We start from the raw sequence: 20152 nt of genomic DNA, 5'->3' as shown, positions 1-20152 counted from the left end.
CTGTATAACTTAGTGGAATGTTGGTGTGTTACTCTCACATACATTGGAGAAGTGTGGAGAAGTGTGGCTCAATGGTTAGAGCGGCAGACCCTGATGCCGAGGTCTAGCCCGGGACCAGGGTTCAATTCCCCGCCTCGGCGGGTCTGGGCTCAAAATTCCACGGACCGGATAATTCTCGCCACGGTGCCTATTCCAATCATGGAGTGTTACTCTGCAACTCGGGGCAATAGCTTGCTTAATCTCCACAACGGCCCCCACAACACTAAGGATGCCTGGCCTCCACCTTGGAGGTGCCCAGGAGTGGACGCCTCACAGGGAAAGCCAGGATGGGTTCCACAGCGGTATTCATACAAGCGCCTTGAGACCCTTGCGGGTGAGAAGTGCGCTATACAAGTTTCAATTTACATTTACATTACATCCCGTCAAACTCACGGACATCGTGTTTTTTTATTACTTTCTGCACAGCACATGCAAAACATTAATCAACTAGGTACTAACAGGCGCTCTTAAAGCAGCAGTCTCTGTAATGTCATTTGGCCTCATGGGTGTTCAAGGAAAGCAATAATCCCAATCTCTTCTAAGTAGATATACGCAAAAAACAGTGGTGCAATTTTAGGTGTTTCAAATCGGATGTGGCGAGTTGCTTTAGTGCTTTTTATAACTTAACAGGTCTCAAACCCCAATTGTCGATAAACTCCCAGACGATGGCATATCTTGTTTGCGACGTCTGGAGAGTGGAGAAGTGCTTGTTTTCAGGGCTTCTGAGTACTGACAGTAATGCAGAACTTCTACTTTTACGGAGGCATGAGGATACAGAACGAATTCTGTGGTAACACTGTACCACCAGCCCTAGGCTGTCCTACAACAGAGTGGAAAATAAATAGCTGTGGCATGTTTTAAAGTGTTATTTAAAAGTGTGGATACCTGGCAGCTCAAACTTTAATTTTTACCTTGCTCCATAGTTTACAACACAATGTTAAAGCGTCCATTATTTGTGTTTAAAAAAAAAATGCAAACAGCATTCCAAGCTTAAAAACTACTGGGGCGTAAAATTGTGTGTCTGGATTATAAACAGGATAATGTGCTGCATGGCTAAACACTTATAAGGTCCCAAAGGCGAGACCTATTGGCTACGACAATGCTTGTTTTCTTTGTCACTGCTTTCTGCCTCTCTCTCCCCCCTTCTTATACTCTTTTGTGGTTTTCTTTCTTTCTTGTGCGCTGAGTAAAAGTCTAGTGAAGAAAAATAAGTGCTGGTCCCTACAAATTAGTACAGAAAGGCCCCAACTGCAACCAGTGGCTCAAATTGAAGACTGGCCAAAAGTAATTAGTCTGCATCCCGATCCAACTTTTTTATATCACTTAAGACAAGGAGAAACCATCCACAAATCATGTATCACCTATTTTGGGGACAACACAACACCTGGCCCTGTGCACTCCACCGGCTAAACAAGTTTCCTGGTAATTAATAATAAGGTGTGGAGAGTAATGTTATGTATGTAATACACAACTAGCAATTCAATCCATATAGCCTAAGATTACATTTATTCATCAATTATTAAGAAAGGAAAGTCTTTAGAGCACTGTACAATAAAAAGCCATAATGATCGATTGATGTCAAATCATTAACAGTTCCAACTCCATTAGAAACTTTCGACAATAGTAAACGTGAAATTCACAGTTCACTCATTCCCCCCCAAAGCCTTCATACTGTCCATTGGATTTGTTAATGAGTCTCATAGATTATTGTAAAGATATCTGTACGCCAGTGGCAGATATAGAAGTTGGGGCTCTGTCATTTTTTTTTGGTTGATCGGTATGGATATATATATATATTTTTTTAACTGTAGACTATTTCCTAAAGTTAGGCAGTGTAAGTCAGGCAATCTGTGTTATGACTGGTGCAGATGGATGAAGGCGCCTGTGATGACTATAATAAATATTGTTCAAAGCTGGCTACAACCCTGCCTTAAGATACTTGCCACGAGCGACCCCCGATTCTCTCATGGAAACTAAACCCGATGGCACCGGAAGACGCCCCATTTAGAGCTTTGCTGCACACACTTTCAGAAATATTCTTCCCCATAAATGCGCACAGAGCATCCTCTACCCAGGTGGAGTGGGAGGTCTTCAAAGTGGTAGTAAGGGGTCACTGCATGGGACAATAAATCGGGGCACAAAGGGAACTCTGTCAGGAAATCTCAGACCTGGAGGGGAAATTACACCAGTTGGACAACGCTCAGGGAACAGATCCCACCTCCCTATTAAGCTTGCAGGACAGGTACGCGAGGTACAATGACGCACTGGGTCGACTACGGTGTTATAGTCATAAGGAATACCTCAATAAAGTGCAGAGGGAAGAAGGAAAAGCTGCTTGACTCCAGGCAAGGTTAATGAAACCAGTCGTGTGGGTCCCCAATCACACAGTTACAGACAGATTCAGGGGACATAATATATGATTCCGATGAAATTAATGACTCATTTCAAGTATATTATGATAACTGTATACAGCTCCAGTAGCAGCCCACCCGTCAAAGATTTTGAGACTTTTTAGAACCTCTGCTGCTCTGATCTGTAGATCATTCAGTGCAGGAAGAATTCGGGGCCCCGATAAACCTAAAGGGAATTAAAGAGGCCATCTCGGCCTTGGCGCCGGGCAAAACGCCGGGGCCTGATGGCCTCCCAGCAGAATTTTATCAATGATTCGCTGATATTCTAGCGCCGCAATTACCAGGGTTATATGCTGAGTCACTTGAACGAGGGGAGCTACTCGAATCTACCCAATGCACGCTTGTGATCCTCCTCCCTAAAACCAAAGAGATAGGTGGCAGGGTAGTGGTTTTTAGACCCCTCTCCATGCTTAATTTAGATTTTAAAATCTTAAGTAAGGTATTGGCGTACAGGTTACTCCCCCACATGAGATCTCTCATTCATACTGATGAAAACGGATTCATTCCCTCTAGCAACACTTCTACAATCTCTGCAGAGACTATTCTATCCTCTACCATACGAAAGCACCAACTAAACAGCATGCATCAGTGTTGTCAATCGACTTAGAAAAAGTCCTTGACAACATTAGCTGGGAATAATTGTTTGAAGTCATGCTGTATATGGGTCTCTGGGAAGACTAGGTGAAATAGGTACGGCTTCTCTATGCCTCGCCCACAGCAAGGGTTAGAACGGGCAAAACAATCTCCAAACAACATAAGATTTCCCGGGGGACCCGGCAGGGGTGCCCCTTCTCGCCCCTCCTATTTGCCCTAGCAATAGAGCCACTCACAGAGAGAATCCGCTTGGGAGGTGAGGGGATAGGACTCTGCATGGGGGGAGCGGAAGCATAACATTTCCTTGTATGCAGAGGACCTGCTGATTTACCTGGAGGAGGCGGTAACGGGTACCTACAAAGATGTGCAGATCCTGGTTGGCTTTGCTCAGCTCTCAGGCCTCCGAGTCAATAAAACCAAGACATACTCATTTCCTGTGGCGGGTCCATTGTCTATGCCTGTGGCATTGACGGATGATGTGCTTTGGGCCCCTAGGTCATTCGAATACCTGGGAATTTATGTCTTCCATTCCCTAGAGGGCCTGAAAGAAGGGAATCTGAACAGGGCTCTGCGATCGCTTAGATCTAGTGTGCACTTCTGGCGTACCCTGCAGTTGCCTATTATGGCTAGGATTTCACTATCCAAAATGGTTATGCTGCCCGACTGTTGTATTTCTTCGTTAAACTCCCGGTTTTGATGCTTGCTAGTTGGTTTCGCTCCTTGAACACACTACTGCGAGAGCTGGAGTGGGGTGACGAGCGCCCGAGGGTATCATTGAAGATGTTACAATGCCCCTGATCAGAAGGAGGGTGGGAGTATCAAATTTCAAATTCTATATGTTGGATGCCCAGCTGCAATGGCTAGCAAAATGGATAGAGGGAGTGAATGAGGTGGGCACATGTCTGGCTGACCCGGAACCTCGCCCCCTCTACTGATAGCAAAATTGATATCAACAACGCCTACCCCATACTGTTCGTTACTGCAACGCACAGCCCTGCAGGCCTGGAAAAGATGCCAGAGCAAACTGCAGCAGACCCCCAAAATACACGCCCATGTTGCCCCTTATGGGCTTACCCAATGGCGACCCTAGGACAATATTTACAACCGAACAGCTGGTGCACTGGACAGGGTTGGAAAAATCTAATTCCATTTGAGGAGTTAGCGGATAGCTGGGGACTCTCCCGGGGCAGTTTCTGCAATATGAGGCCCTGACTCGCACCTTTGCGCAGCTGTGGGAAAGAGGGAGAGAAGAACCGAGACGCACCCAGTGTTCCATGCCTTATTTACACTCGGTGCAAGGGAGAACCAGATGAAATGGTGTTATGTTACTTTAACTGCAGCGTCTCTCAGCCCCATGAGGGAGCTGCGGGTGAAATGGGAAAGAATTGTGGGCAGGAAACTCACAGATGTAGAATGGAGCAAGACCCTGCAGTCCCTCAAAAAGATCTCTCGGAATACGCGCCTATATTATATTCAATTTAACTATATACATATGTCATATATGATGCCTCACCGCCTTAATGTGACATATGGGGAGGGGGGAGATACTGCAATGCCCAAGATGTACACAACCAGATGCAGATTTTAGTCATACGAGTTGGGACTGCCAGTGCATACGTCCATACTGGGAGGCTGTCTTAGCCAAGATTAAAAGCGCACTGGGAAGGGTATTGGCCCCCACTGTGCAGGTGTGTTTGCCCGGTCTCTTCCCTTGACCACAGAAACGCAAGGTTGGGAATAGACTGATAGACTTAGCACCAGGACTTGCCAAACGAAGAATAGCGCTGGAATGGAAATCAACGACGGGGACCCATGTAGAAACTTGGAGCAGGGATGTGATTGCATGGGCTGGGGCAGAGGGTAGAGCATTAAGCTGGGATAAGGCTAAGTTAATGCGGTAGCGCCCAATAGCTGATCAATGGAAAGAGGCAATGGTGTCCTGGGAAAGACCAACATGCACAAGTAGTGAGGACGAGGGGTGAGTGGTCCGCTGCAGAGCGCTGAATATAATAGCCCCTTTCCACAAGAGGAATTATGGATCTGAAGTAAGGCTGAGTGCCCCAAGTTTGCTGAGCTGTTGGGGACCTAACGAGTGGGAGAGTGGTCGCCCTGGAGGCTTTAAGTTCAAACCCTGAAGTGCCAGGGGCTACACTTCAATCAACTTCAAAGCCCACCCCTTCACATCTTGTCCCACTGTGGAGTGGTGTCACTGAGCCCCACAGACCTGACCTTACCCAGGGATGAGATGGGAAGGGGTAAAAACATGAGCGTGTGACGTTGCCTTCAACAGAGAGCTGCCACCTCTCTGGGCCTTCTTTGAATCAGCTTAACCTGAATTGGGTTGTCTCCCCCTTTACTCCAAAGCCAGTCCAGTGCACTCAATACCGTCAATACTGTTTTAATGCTGGGAAAATAGTAACTGGCCTACAGAGGGAGTTCAGCCATCACAGCAGGGTTTAGGCCATTTGCAGTTTAGTAATATTATTATGAGACTATTTACATCAGCTTTGAGCAAAGTACAGATTCCCATTCCGAGCCCAACATAAAGAGAGCCCCTTATTGCCTTCCACGGAAAGAGATTCATCCCTGCCCTAAGCTAGAAATCTTCTTCGTCTGTGTCGTTCTTACCAAGTGAACTTGTCCCACAAACAGAAACCCAACCCTTGTCATTTCTCACGTGCAGAACGAAACCCATCCCTCTTGCGCATAAAAAGAGAACCCCAGCACCATCTCACATATGCAGGGCTCCAGTGCAGAGTGGGCCACAGCTCTCATTAACATAGCATGCTTGTATCACTAGCTCAAGAGGTGTGAGCCCTCCCCGCATCCCAATGAGGCATCCTGAAAGCAGCGAGGGCAGTTGCTTGTTGGCACTGTACACTTTTTTATTTTTTTATTTAAGGGGATTGGAAACTTTGAGTCTCTTGAGGCATTAACTGGGGTCCACTCTTTCCAAATCAAAGTAGGGCATTACGCCCCACCACTTTAAACAAGCATTGGCATAGCCAATAGGTCTCGCTTTTGCGACCTTATAAGTAGTTAGTTATGCAGCACAATATCCTTAATGCAACAACATCAACTGTTGCATGGCTAAACAGTTATAAGGTACCAAAGGCGAGACCTATTGGCTATGCCAATGCTTGTTTTCCTTCTTCATGTCTGATGATAATAATAAAACAATTATAATTATACATTTTCTGATGGTACTTTGTATCACATGGTCACAGCTTTACAGTGCCCTGAACAAAAGGTGTTCGTATCTAACAAATGATGGTTGCTCACATTATCTTCCTTGGATGAATGAAGGGCGGAGTCAGCGCTGTAGTTGTCATGACACCGCGCTTTGTTTCATTTTTTTTATTTTGATTGCAGTGCGGCATGCCAACGCGAGCGCTTGTTAATGGTTTTCCCCTTGTACACGGAGAACTACAAGTCCTAAAGTTAAAAGAAAAAACACAGAGCCGTGCAAGCAACTTACGTCTGACATAGGATGCCTATAGAGCTACGGGAAGACAGGAATAAGAACCAGTGGAGGGAAGCATTTTGCAGAAGGTCAGGTGAGCTTGATCTAACAGGGGTGGGGGTTGGTCAGGCTGGGGACCATTGATACATTCGGTAGAGCACACTTTCAAAGATTGGTATCTAGGCGCTTGTTGTAGCTGAAGTGATGCGGAGTCTGCAATATCGGTCATACAGAATAACTCGTGAAATGCCCTTGTAAACACGCCCTGTGCACCCATCGGCCTCCATGGTCTGTGCTTTTAGAACATGTAAACTTCTGCGCACGCGATGATAGGCATGGACTCCATTCCTAGGCCAGTGCTCGCTAGGATAATGTTCTACACCGCACAGATCGAGCACCCCCACCTGCAGCTGTCCAGTCACATCCAGCGCGCGATATAGAGCTGGAATGCCACAGTGGATGCTAGCTTAGTGGGTGAATGCTCAGATCGAAACGCTTTGAGGCAATTGCAGAGACTGGGCAAATCTACAAGAGACACTCTGTCTCTCCCTCCTATTCTGCGTCTATTTGTGTGTGTTCAAAATGAAACCTGTTTTTGTAGAATAATTCATGTATTGGTTCGGTGTCGAATCGATTGAATACCCAAACATATTTGAAGAGGTTCTGCTTTCTGTGCTGCTCACAAACCGGACTATAAACCTTAAGCTTTTTGTAAAAGGGTGACCTCATTTTAAAAAGGGAAAGGCAAGAGGAAGGGTTAAGACTGGAACCTTGTGCTCTGGAGAACGGATTACTTGTGATTCTGCATTGTGCATGAGCACTCTGTTGGAGCGATACTCCGGTTGGGAGACTGGTTCCAGTTCAGCAGGCCCTCTTCCATCCAAGCATGAAGCACCTAAATGTACATGTGCTTTGCCTGCAGCTGAGCTGGGGTGAGGTTCAAGCGAATACATTTTCGCTGCTAGGGAGCCCCATCGGCAACTAAGTGAGCAGACTGGCTGTAACCCCCTCCTCCAAACTGGGATGGTGCCGTGTGGCAAAGAGGCTTCACCAGATGGAAACATGTCTGAAATAGCCAGGAAAACGTGTGCCCGTCACCCTCTGCCCCCATGGAGAATCCATGCTGTGGATTGAACGTTTCCCTTATTGGCTCCATTTGATGCATGTTGAACGTCGGATATGCACAGCCTCTAAAGTCTCACAAACCCATCATTCCTATATTTATTCGTCACACCCCAATGTCTGGCTTTCTTGCATTACCCAAGATGAATGACAGATGTTATCCCGTGATAAACATGTAAAACATGTATTTTGAACAATTGAATAAAAAGACTGAGTGTTGCCCGAATGACATGAGTGGCAGCCTAATACAGTATGAGGTCTAAGTGTATGCTAGGTTTATAGCTTCCCACTAGATTCCAACATACCGTGAAATATGTAAACCAGATATACAGGCATTTCGGTGAAACTAGAACCAATGTATAGTCACTTACTTTGTGAGAATTAGACTGAGTTCCTTTTGGAGTAATACAGAGAAAAGAGGGAAAGAAAAGTAAAAATAGGGCACAAAAGCAATGGCAGCGCGGCCGTAAAAGTAACGCGGCCGCGCGAAAGTGATCGCAAACCCGATCAAGCGCGGCAAGCGCTGCGCTTGATAAGCATGACGAGGGAAGCCATATGGCGCCTCTGCTCATAAGCGCGCGCCCGCGCACGCAAGCTCTAGGCCGGCCATGGTAGCATTTTTTAAGCCCTTACTAAAAGTCTCGCCAGATCAGCGCATGCGCTGGGTCAGGCGAAACCTAAAACGTACGATCCGCTATTACTGTACAGGCTTCCCAAAATAACTGATTAATAATCTTTAAACACTTCAGAACAGTTCTGCTAAGATGTGCATACATTTACAAAGGTTTGACAACACCAAAGAAGTTGTGAAAGCACTCCATTTTTCTCCAGTGGCTGTCATGATGACTTCAAGACACACTGCATTACCCTTCAAATGACGGAGTTCCTAAGTCATGCATGAAAAACGCATGTGGAATTCCGTCATACATTCCTTTACGACGAAGCCGGAATCACGCTGTGCCTTCACAGTGCCGGCAGCATAACAAATGCATCTTTAGCACCCAATCGTTCTGCACGCAAGTCGTTACAACAACATAAATATAGTTTTATGGTGACCAGGTATGAAGTAAGCGCACAACAAGAGTATGGCAATCAGTAAATATCCTCTGTACAAAATATGTGCTACAAAGCAAAGAAAAGGAAGGTCACCACTCTTCCTTACACACCCAAGAACTCTTCCGGTTGAAACATTCAGTGCAAATCTTTGCTGAGCAATTTCAATCGTATATATACAATCCTGTTATGTCAGTCCAAATAGGTTTAGCAATTGTCCACAGTATTTAGAATCAAAAGTGTCCAAAAATCAAATCCAAATTAGTAAAGTCGCCTCTATGAAAACACCAAGGTATGTTGTTACAGCATCATTTCCATTTATTTCACTCCTGGTTTCCATCAATCAAAACATAGCAGCCAACACATGTTTCGTCTGGCATTAATATCATGCCTTTCGACTTCTTCAGGGCAGGAAAGGTATTCCTCAAATCAGATTTCTGATTTGATGAATACCTTTCCTGTTGGCTTTCGTGTTGGCTGCTATGTTTTGATTGATGGAAACCAGGAGTGAAATAAAAGGAAATGATGCTGTAACAACATACCTTGGTGTTTTCATAGAGGCGACTTTACTAATTTGGATTTGATTTTTGGACACTTTTGATTCTAAATACTGTGGACAATTGCTAAACATATTTGGACTGACATAACAGGATTGTATATATACGATTGAAATTGCTCAGCAAAGATTTGCATTGAACGTTACAACAACATGCTTTAGGGGGTTGCAGTGGTGGAGTGTGTTGGAATTAAAGCCCAACACCTTCCCTACTGTTGCACAGACTGGAGTTGGAATAGTAAATTAAACTATTCTAATATCCAGCGTCCCCCTAAGGCAAGTCGTTTAAACAAACTGCGGGCAGAACAAATGTGTGCTAAAGATGCATTCGTTCAAATTACTGAGTTAATAAGGCACGTGTGAAAAATGCATGAAGTATTCGGTCATACTTTCATTTGACACTCAAATCAACGCAGAACCAACCTACTTTTGATTAAAGCAACAGTCACCTGAGTCAACTATAGGATATTGTACTCAAAGAAAGCGGATGAACTTTCATCATCTCATCTCACCGGACTCTAATGAACCAATGGCAACTGAATATTCTTCCCTTACTCTTTCTCTGTATAAGAGCACTTTGAAGTTATGACATGATGTTGGCTTTATTACATACTTAAATAAATACCACAGATACAAAAGCAACTGTTAGCAATGCAGTGATGGAGCCCCAACTCAACAAGCATTGGCATAGCCAATAGGTCTCGTCTTTGGGACCTTATAAGTATTTAGTTATGCAGCACAATATCCTTGGTGCAACAACATCAACTGTTGCATGGCTAAACACTTATAAGGTCCCAAAGGCGAGACCTATTGGCTATGCCAATGCTTGTTTACCATTTCCTTCTATCGCTGCAAATAACAGAACTCACTCCTGTGGGAGCGCCAACTCTCTGACTCTGAACCAATGCACAAGGAACAGTCGCACAACCAATTGTTTATTTCAACAATCACTACAAGAAGCCTTCAATCCAATTCTAAAAAAACACGACCCAAAACGGAAGCAATTGCGGACATACGGAATCCGTGTGCTAAAAAACAATGCCATGCGTATAAAATAATACACAACAACACTTAAGGATTAAAGAAGAAATTGAATCCACACAAACACTAATTCTGACAACTAGAATAATGATAACTAAATGTGTGATACGTGTTATAGTAGTGTATAGTGAAGTAAATGCAGAAACACAAAGTCTGCACTTAAAGCATAAAAACAATACCAAGAAAACAACTTCATTTGCGTTACATTGAGCTGCTATTAACGTACTCTACATTTTATCGACCGCAGAAGCATGAAAGGCTGAGTCGACCCTAAGGGGCTCCAGCGTGTCAATTGCATATCGTAGGTAGATCGGTCGTCAGAGCTTTAACCCTCTGAGCTATCTACTAGTAAAACACAAAAGGCTGGCACGCGATCCAGGCTGCAACTTCACATTACTGTCAACTCGTGTAAGTGATGTTTGAAGACAGGTGTTACACAAAAGAAAGAGAAACTATTTACAGAGCAAACAAACGGGCCTGGACGTGGCATTACAGGTGTAGGAGCAGTTAAATCCTTGCACGTCCAGCGCTCGCGCGCCGAGCAGATATGACCGAAGGCCGAGGCTGCCTGGGATAGACCCCTCATTGTTCCATCCGAGAGGGTGGGGGAGTGGGACAGGTGGGAAGAGGAAGCGTGGCTTTCCTGAGTCTGAGGTGGTGAGCTCTGCCAATCACTCCGGGCGATGAACATGCCCCAACGGCAGGAAGGAGAGCCGAGGACACAGCAGAGGTGGGCGCTGCTGCTGTGCCCTGTGGGCACGGTCTGCACCCACCCCCCAAGTCTGGCAGCTGCGGGCATTACTGTATCCGCGGAAGTGCGAGGAACATGCAAGCATCGGGGTCTACTTTTCGCGAGACAGCTTACTGTACCTGCTTAGAGATATGAGCAAGACGTGCAGGTCATGACCTCCACACCCAATGAGACCGCTTACGGGGCTGCTGTACCTGCTGCAGAGATCTATGCCTGACATGCAGGACATGACCTCCACACCCAATGAGACAGCTTATGGGGCTGCTGTATCAGCTGCAGAGAGCTGGGCCTAACATGCAGGTCATGACCTCCACATCCCATGAGATAGTTTACAGGGTCATTGTACCTGATGCAGAGATGTGTGTCTCACATGCAGGGCATGAACTCCACACCCCTTGATAGAGCTTACGGGGTTGCTGTACCTGCTGCAGACATCTGTGCCTAACATACAGGTCATGAACTCCATACCCCGTAAGATAGCTTATGGGGTTGTTGCACTTGCTGCAGAGATCGGTGTGTAACACGATGATCATGACCCCACTCCCAACGAGACAGCTTAGAGGGTTACTGTACCTCTTGCAGAGATCTGCATGCAGGCTGCCTGTCTCAGGCTTCAATTCATATGAGACAGCTTACAGGGTACTGTTCCTGCTGCAGAGATCAGTGTGTATGTGTAACGTGACTTCACACGCCACTCCTCATGAGACAGTTTACACACAGGGTTACAGGAGCTGCTGCGTAGATCTGTGCAGACCACGGGCTGCACTCCCCACCAGAGATCTGACAGGGCTACTGTACCTGCTGCACAGAGACCTCTGTGCAAAATGTGGCCCGAGGCTTCGCGGACTCCTTGTGAGACCGCTTACGGGGTTACTGCATACGCCACAGAAACGCTCCAAACGACAGGCTGCTGGCGCCCTCCAAGCACAGCAGATCATGTGAAAAAATCTGTGTGCAACGTTACAGGGAGATCAAAGGCTTCTTTCCCCGTGAGGCAGTTTAAGGGGTTACTGTAAACGCTGCAGAAGGGCGTTTGCAACCTGCAGGCAGCTGGCTGAAGCACCAAGAAGGCCGCACCGGCAGCGCACATACATCTGAATGGAACACGCAGATCGCAAGTTCGAATTCCACTAAAGAAAGCTCTTGGAAACGTGCGGGCACCCTACAGGCCCCCTCACAGTGCGCAAACGCACCTGCCAAAGGGATGTGTGTGTAACCTGCAGGTCACACCTCACTAAGATCTGGACCTGCAACCTGGAGTTGTCCCCACCAGTCATACGTCCGTGTGCCTGGTCTGACCACCACTTGGTAGACACCATTATCACGGCTGCCGTTCAGGCCCCTGCTCCCTTGATGGCCGGCGGCCTTGCCCGCAAATGGAGCTCATATGACTCCCAGGGATTTCTTACTGCCCTGGCTGACTCCTGCCCGGCGATCTCTGACCCTATTGACACGGACAGGCTAGAACATAACGTGGCCACCTGGCTCGAGTCGGCCAGCGATCTGTTTGCCCCCTTGGTTAAATTCCCCTGTACCAGACACAGGAACTCTCACAGGTGGTTTTCCGACGACCTCAAAGCCCGGAAACTCAAAACTCGCCAGTTGGAACGCATCTGGAGACACGATTATTCTGACCTAGCCAAACAATCTTACCTGACTGCCCGCAAAGAATTTAAGACAGCTATCCGTTCAGCAAAAACCGAACACTTCGCCAGTAGGATCTCTCTGGCAGCTAACAAATCTAAGGAGGTGTTCAGAGTTTTGAACGAGTTAACCACAGACGACAGGACCCTACCAGCCCAGACCCCTACTCAGGAGGCCTGTGACACCCTGAACTCGTTCTTCCTAGAAAAAATTTCCACAATTAAAAAATCCATTCCTTCACTCCCCCAACTGTCACTACCGGATACATCCCTCAATAACCCCCTGTCCTTCACTTCCTTTCCGGCTCTAGACTCTTCTTCTCTGGCGGAACTAGCCACTCGTGTAAAATCCGGCTCCCCAAATGACTGCTGCCCACCGTCCGTTTTGCGGAGCATATGTCTCAATTTACCTGACAGTATCCTACATCTACTTAATAGCCCCCTCAGCAGCGGCATCTGTCCCACTTCCTTTAAGGAAGCCATTCTGGTACCCTTACTAAAAAAACCTGGCGCCGACATGACGGAGCCATCGAACTACCGCCCCATTTCCCTTCTCCCTTATTTTTCTAAACTTATGGAGGCTCACATCACTCGCTGCCTGTCCAGGTTTATAGAATCCTCTGGCTACCTTGTACCAACCCAGGCCGGCTTCAGACCCGCCCATTCTACAGAAGCCGTTATCCTGGCAGTCCTTGATACACTCAGAGGCAACGCAGACGCGGGAAAACCCCAAGCCCTCGTCTTACTGGATCTGTCGGCCGCGTTCGACACGGTGGATCATGACATCCTTCTCCACCGTGTCGGGCAGGCGGGCATCCAGGGCGTTGCTTTTGAGTGGGTCAGGTCCTTCCTTACGGGGAGAACACAGGCGGTCCGCCTTGGCCCCTACACTGCTAAAAAAACTCTTACATCCTGTGGTGTTCCCCAAGGCTCTTCCCTCTCCCCGCTCCTCTTTAATCTTTACCTCCGGCCACTCATTCAATCACTTCTGAAATGGGACATCGTCACTTATAACTACGCTGACGATCTCCAGATCATCTTTCCCCTCAACTCACCAAATGCCATCAAAACTTTTCATGGAGCCATGACTCATATCCAACTCTGGATGAACCAGAACCAATTGAAGTTGAACCCCGGTAAAACTGAGCTCCTACTTCCTGGACTCAGCTCCACCTACTGGGGTCCACAGTTCTGGCCTCCAGAGTTTGGCTCCCCCCCCGTCCCTGCAAAAACAGTAAAAAGTTTAGGTGTCATCATTGACACCGAGCTTTCTCTCAAGGCTCAGGTGGGAGCGGTGGTTTCCTCCTGTATGTTTCAACTTCGGAGGATCCGCAAAATCCGCCACTTTCTTCCCCCGGCAGCACTCACCCAAACTGTTATTTCGCTGGTACTTTCCCATCTGGATTTTTCCAACGCCATCTATCACGGTCTACCACAATACCTGACTCAACGCCTCCAAATCGTCCAGAACCAGGCTGCCCGCCTGATCCATGGAACACCCAGATGGCAATCAGCTAAACCTTTGCTTATGAACTTGCACTGGCTCCCGGTCGAGCGAAGGGCTGCCTTCAAGGTAGCTTGTCTTACCTTCAAGGCACTTCATTGCCCTTCTTCTGCTTTCCTGAAATCTACCATCCACCCTTACTGTCCTACACGTCATCTTCGATCCGCTCACCTTGACTTGTTGATCATCCCCAGGAGCAAAACTAAGAGATTCGGCGGACGCCGGTTCTCCCAGTTGGCCCCTGGGCTCTGGAACCTCCTCCCTCTCTCTATCAAATCCTGCTCCTCTTTTCTCAACTTCAGGAAAATGCTAAAAACTCACCTTTTCCCTACCCCCACGTAGATTCTGTTACCTCTACCTTCTCCTCACTCTGTTCTGTCTACCAGCGCCAGGAAGCTTCGGTGTCAGTGCGCTTTATAAGCAACACTTAACATAACATAACAAGATAGCTCAGCAGGTTAACACGCTGGTTCAGAGGCACCAGCCCAACCTGAAAGCTCACTGCCCTTGGCATCTCTGCCTTGAAAGGATATGGAGGAATTTATATCAGTTTCCTAACCGATTATTTCAAGCCCGCACAGGACATAGCCAAGACCGTAACAGACACAAAATAAGCACGGCCGGGCAAAAGTGAAAGCAATTGTGCTAAGGCCACGCTATTTAAAAGCAAGCCGCCATGCGAGCGCCTGTGCCACGGGAAGACCCGAGCTACAATAAAATGAGGGGGTACTGTCCACTGTCCCACGGACACACACATGCTGTCTGCATTGGACAGATGGCGAGAGCAACCATCTTTGTCCATGCAGACGCGTGCATGAGCCCACGGGGATAATCGATTGCAAAAGGTCCTCTCTGGCGAGAGCAGCGCCTGCGCTGCTTTTGTCAGGCGAGACCTAAAAACGGACACCACCAAGAAGGTTGGAATACATGCCAAAAGGCCTACTGTTGTGTAGAAAACCCCATGTCAGTTATTTTTTACAGAACTTTGCATGCTTGGATCTTTGTGTTCATTCTCACAATTTTAAAAGCAATTGTCCAAGTGTGTGTTTTCCTGTTGGCCATGGCAAGGCAGGTTTGTGCTCAGAACCCATGTCCCATTTCTAAACAAAGTAGATTTAATTTACAACAGTGATATATACTTCAAGTAGCTGAGTAGTGACAGCAGCCATTCTCTAGTGCACACTGTGGAGATACAAGGTCATCGGGTAGATACACATGAGTTCAAGGTGAATTTGCCATGCACTGAGTAGTAAGAGATAAATGACACACAGCTCCATAAAAAAATCGGTCACACAAAAGACAAATGTCTATAAAGCGATAGGTAGATCATATGGAGACTCATATGTTTAAAGAGAGGTTAAAAAAAGAGGCAAGGCGAGGGTGTCAACTTTCAGAGGAGAGACATAAATAAGGAAGAAAACTGATCGTTAATAAAGCAGGCGAGGAGGCACTGGAGCAAATAATAGTAATTGAAAGCAAATCATTATTATTAGTGCTAATATTATTGCCAGCAGTCAAGATAATTCAGTATAATCATTGACATTTAGAAAATAGTGTTATCTACAGGTCACAAGCTTAAGTCGGTTAAGGTCAATTGAGTCTTCCATCCTTCTGAGGTAGGTAAATGGACTACTGTTACTTTGGATAACGGTAACACCTGTTGTTTTTGAGTCTCGGATTGGCAGACGAGTGGCAGGGGCGCTACATAAAATAAACAATTATTACAGCTCTACCCTACGGAAATGCACAGGCATGTATTCGTTTTCCATTAATGAACGTGAACACGCGTCGCTCCGAAGTATCGAAACATGAGTCACTTTCTTCTGCAGCTGCTGGGCCTCACCGAGCATACGAATGATACGCAGGACAGCAGTAACAAGTAACCATTTGTTTTTCCCAGTCTGCAAACACGTCGCTCGCACCCAACTCAATGTGACACCACCACCTGCGCAGAGAAAGGCAGTCCCAATACAACCCAAGGACCCCACATACGGCATCTCTTACCCTGCATCAGCTGTGCTTGTGACCTCTTATCCACAACAATAACAGAGCAGAGCACTCGCAACAGGCCTGAGCGGGGCGTGCAGGGGATTGTAGTTCTAGCACCGCGTCTGGGATAACGAGAAGTCCAAAAAAGACTACACTAACCGTGGGGTACAGCAAAAAGAGGGCGGGATCTAGAGTTGATGAGAACATGGAGCGCTGGGGACGTTAGTTTCACCTGCGCTTTCTCATTCTGTAGAAGACCAATGGACAGACTACATTTCCCGTCTAGCAAAGCAAAAATGGATGGCGGAAGTTTGGCTTAGAGTAGGAATCGGGCGGACGCTTTTAGATATGTGGTTTGATGGCACGAAGTCGAGTGGAGGAAAGCAGCGGAAATTATACCATACAACCAGGGCTTTAAGTGGGGTCTGAGCACCGGCAGTTTTTTAAAGGGGGCCTCGAAACGGGTCTCGATCGGACTCTGTTTTAGGCCCTGGCACAGGTGGTCCGTGTTTTTTTCCGGACTGCAGAGACAGCAGTTAGCTGTCACTGCAGTCCGGAAAAAAATGCCAGGGCGAAAAACAGCTCGATGGAGACCCGTTTCGAGACAGCAATCCCATCGATGTGCGCTACCCACACTGCTCACTTCTCACTAGTGAAGAAGTTATGGCAGGATGTCATGACAGGTGAGCATTATGGGGGAAGGGAGATACTTAAAGAGTCATTTTCTTTCTGAATTTCCCTCTTTCTGAAACGCATGAGCAGCAACATTGTGGTAACGTCACCAGGGCTTTAATTGGAAGCTTTTTCAATATTATATGTAACAAGCCATAGTTGCAGCTTATTTATCTTATGCAACTAATAACCATTGACAAAGCCAATAGTCCTGCCTTGTAGGTATGATGTTACTTGTTGTATCACATATCTGGATGCAATGACAGGAACAGGAAAATACAAGTCAGGCAGCACACTATGTTAAACACAGATTTTTAGCAAAAGTATTTTAAAGCCATGCCCCTAAGTACTCTGGCCATGTTCCTTTGAGAGAACCCCCCAGATTTATCATCCCACTTAAAGCACTGCGTACAACGGTACAAGTATTTGGCGTTGAGATCAAGAGGCGCTCCAGACATGAAGGGAGGGATAGCTGATTGGGGTTTGGGCAGTAAAGCATGAACAGAAGGTTCAGGCATGCATAGCTGCCAAGGTTTCAGATTGCTATGTGTGACATTTTCATAATTTTAGTGTAATAATGAGTGACATTTCAAAGACTATGAGTGACACTTTCTCGCGAACAATTTCAAGCAATGAAGATGAAGGAAACCTACAAATATTAGAAATTACTACCCACCGAGCAACAAAAAGCTGTAATTCTATCTTAAAATTCCTTCAAAGCACCAGAAATGGAAGGACACTAATGGTGCACAGACTGCATGACAGCAGTGCTCAGCAACAGAAGACAGGCCCTGTAGGTGCTCAGAACATAATCTCAGCCCCACCATGTAGATTACGCAAAATTAGTATTGAATACACCAAGGGCACAAATCCTAAAAAAGAAGTGGTGGGACGCTCCAAGCTAGGTGGTGTCACCGGAAGTGACGTCACAACAGGAAGTGATATCACGAAAGGTAGTCCCCTCTTATTACAGTCTGCCCTCGGACTCGCTGACCAGGGAGGTATTGAGCTCGGTCAGATCCTGCTCACCCGGAAGCGAGAGGAGAAAATAACACTGCCGATACTGTAAGATAACGAGTGGGACCTTTAACCAAATCCAAGATATCCTTAAATCAACAAGTCTTTAAATCAGACAGACTACATCTCTAAATCAGAACATATGTCTCTTTATTTTGATGCATGCCCTTCAATAAAACAGATTTTCTTTTTCATTGCATGTCAGTGCCAACTCTGTTAAACATATCTCATTTGTCTGCGAAGCTTAACCCTCAAGGAACAAACGGCATTTCGAAAGCCTATCTTTGGGCTGTCGTTAACAGTGTTTCACCTGAAGTGGGGAAATATTAGCTGCAACTGACCTATTCGAAAGATGATGCATTGCGAACACTCTACTACAATGACCAGAGTCCTTAGGGGCAACTTCCGCCGGTGTGTGAGTAGTGTGCGACCCCACCCCTTTTTGTAACTTAAAGCTCCCTTGAGCAGCGGGCTGACGAGCCTGGGATCCCGCACCTATGCGCCGGAGTGGTACTATACCTGGCAGATATTGGCAGCCATCGGCGACCCCAGAACACTGCCTATCCCTGCTGACGAGGGTTGAAAACCCGAAACACGTGTCCAGGGATGGCGAAGACAGCGAAGATAGCAAGATCGAAAGATGACGCATCGCGAACACTCTACTACAATGACCAGAGTCCTTAGGGGCAACTTCCGCCGGTGTGTGAGTAGTGTGCGACCCCACCCCTTTTTGTAACTTAAAGCTCCCTTGAGCAGCGGGCTGACGAGCCTGGGATCCCGCACCTACGCGCCGGAGTGGTACTATACCTGGCAGATATTGGCAGCCATCGGCGACCCCAGAACACTGCCTATCCCTGCTGACGAGGGTTGAAAACCGGAAACACGTGTCCAGGGATGGCGAAGACAGCGAAGATAGCAAGATCGAAAGATGATGCATCGCGAACACTCTACTACAATGACCAGAGTCCTTAGGGGCAACTTCCGCCGGTGTGTGAGTAGTGTGCGACCCCACCCCTTTTTGCAACTTAAAGCTCCCTTGAGCAGCGGGCTGACGAGCCTGGGATCCCGCACCTACGCGCCGGAGTGGTACTATACCTGGCAGATATTGGCAGCCATCGGCGACCCCAGAACACTGCCTATCCCTGCTGACAAGGGTTGAAAACCCGAAACACGTGTCCAGGGATGGCGAAGACAGCGAAGATAGCAAGATCGAAAGATGATGCATCGCGAACACTCTACTACAATGACCAGAGTCCTTAGGGGCAACTTCCGCCAGTGTGTGAGTAGTGTGCGACCCCACCCCTTTTTGTAACTTAAAGCTCCCTTGAGCAGCGGGCTGACGAGCCTGGGATCCCGCACCTACGCGCCAGAGTGGTACTATACCTGGCAGATATTGGCAGCCATCGGCGACCCCAGAATACTGCCTATCCCTGCTGACGAGGGTTGAAAACCCGAAACACGTGTCCAGGGATGGCGAAGACAGCGAAGATAGCAAGATCGAAAGATGATGCATCGCGAACACTCTACTACAATGACCAGAGCCCTTAGGGGCAACTTCCGCCGGTGTGTGAGTAGTGTGCGACCCCACCCCTTTTTGCAACTTAAAGCTCCCTTGAGCAGCGGGCTGACGAGCCTGGGATCCCGCACCTACGCGCCGGAGTGGTACTATACCTGGCAGATATTGGCAGCCATCGGCGACCCCAGAACACTGCCTATCCCTGCTGACGAGGGTTGAAAACCCGAAACACGTGTCCAGGGATGGCAAAGACAGCGAAGATAGCAAGATCGAAAGATGATGCATCGCGAACACTCTACTACAATGACCAGAGTCCTTAGGGGCAACTTCCGCCGGTGTGTGAGTACTGTGCGGCCCCACCCCTTTTTGTAACTTAAAGCTCCCTTGAGCAGCGGGCTGACGAGCCTGGGATCCCGCACCTACGCGCCGGAGTGGTACTATACCTGGCAGATATTGGCAGCCATCGGCGACCCCAGAACACTGCCTATCCCTGCTGACGAGGGTTGAAAACCCGAAACACGTGTCCAGGGATGGCGAAGACAGCGAAGATAGCAAGATCGAAAGATGACGCATCGCGAACACTCTACTACAATGACCAGAGTCCTTAGGGGCAACTTCCGCCGGTGTGTGAGTAGTGTGCGACCCCACCCCTTTTTGTAACTTAAAGCTCCCTTGAGCAGCGGGCTGACGAGCCTGGGATCCCGCACCAACGCGCCGGAGTGGTACTATACCTGGCAGATATTGGCAGCCATCGGCGACCCCAGAACACTGCCTATCCCTG

The 20152-nt window shown here is 47.4% G+C and overlaps 1 protein-coding gene across 3 annotated transcripts in view; it reads right to left on the bottom strand.

Moving 5' to 3' along the window:
* The window catches only part of CALCOCO1 (calcium binding and coiled-coil domain 1), a 239259-nt gene extending 222993 nt beyond the window's left edge, over nt 1–16266 (bottom strand). For 2 of the 3 annotated variants that reach the window (XM_086965221.1, XM_086965212.1), the window contains exon 1: nt 16182–16230. The gene's annotated coding sequence lies outside the window, so the exon portion shown is untranslated. Of the gene's footprint in view, nt 1–16181 lie in introns of all 3 variants that reach the window. The other variant, XM_086965206.1, reaches the window with a different exon arrangement.
* Between the last annotated feature and the right edge of the window lie 3886 nt (nt 16267–20152).

Source organism: Lissotriton vulgaris, chromosome 1_1 (genome assembly GCF_964263255.1).
Source record: "Lissotriton vulgaris chromosome 1_1, aLisVul1.2, whole genome shotgun sequence".
Lineage (NCBI taxonomy): Eukaryota > Metazoa > Chordata > Amphibia > Caudata > Salamandridae > Lissotriton > Lissotriton vulgaris.
This window is presented reverse-complemented; position numbering and strand designations above follow the sequence as displayed.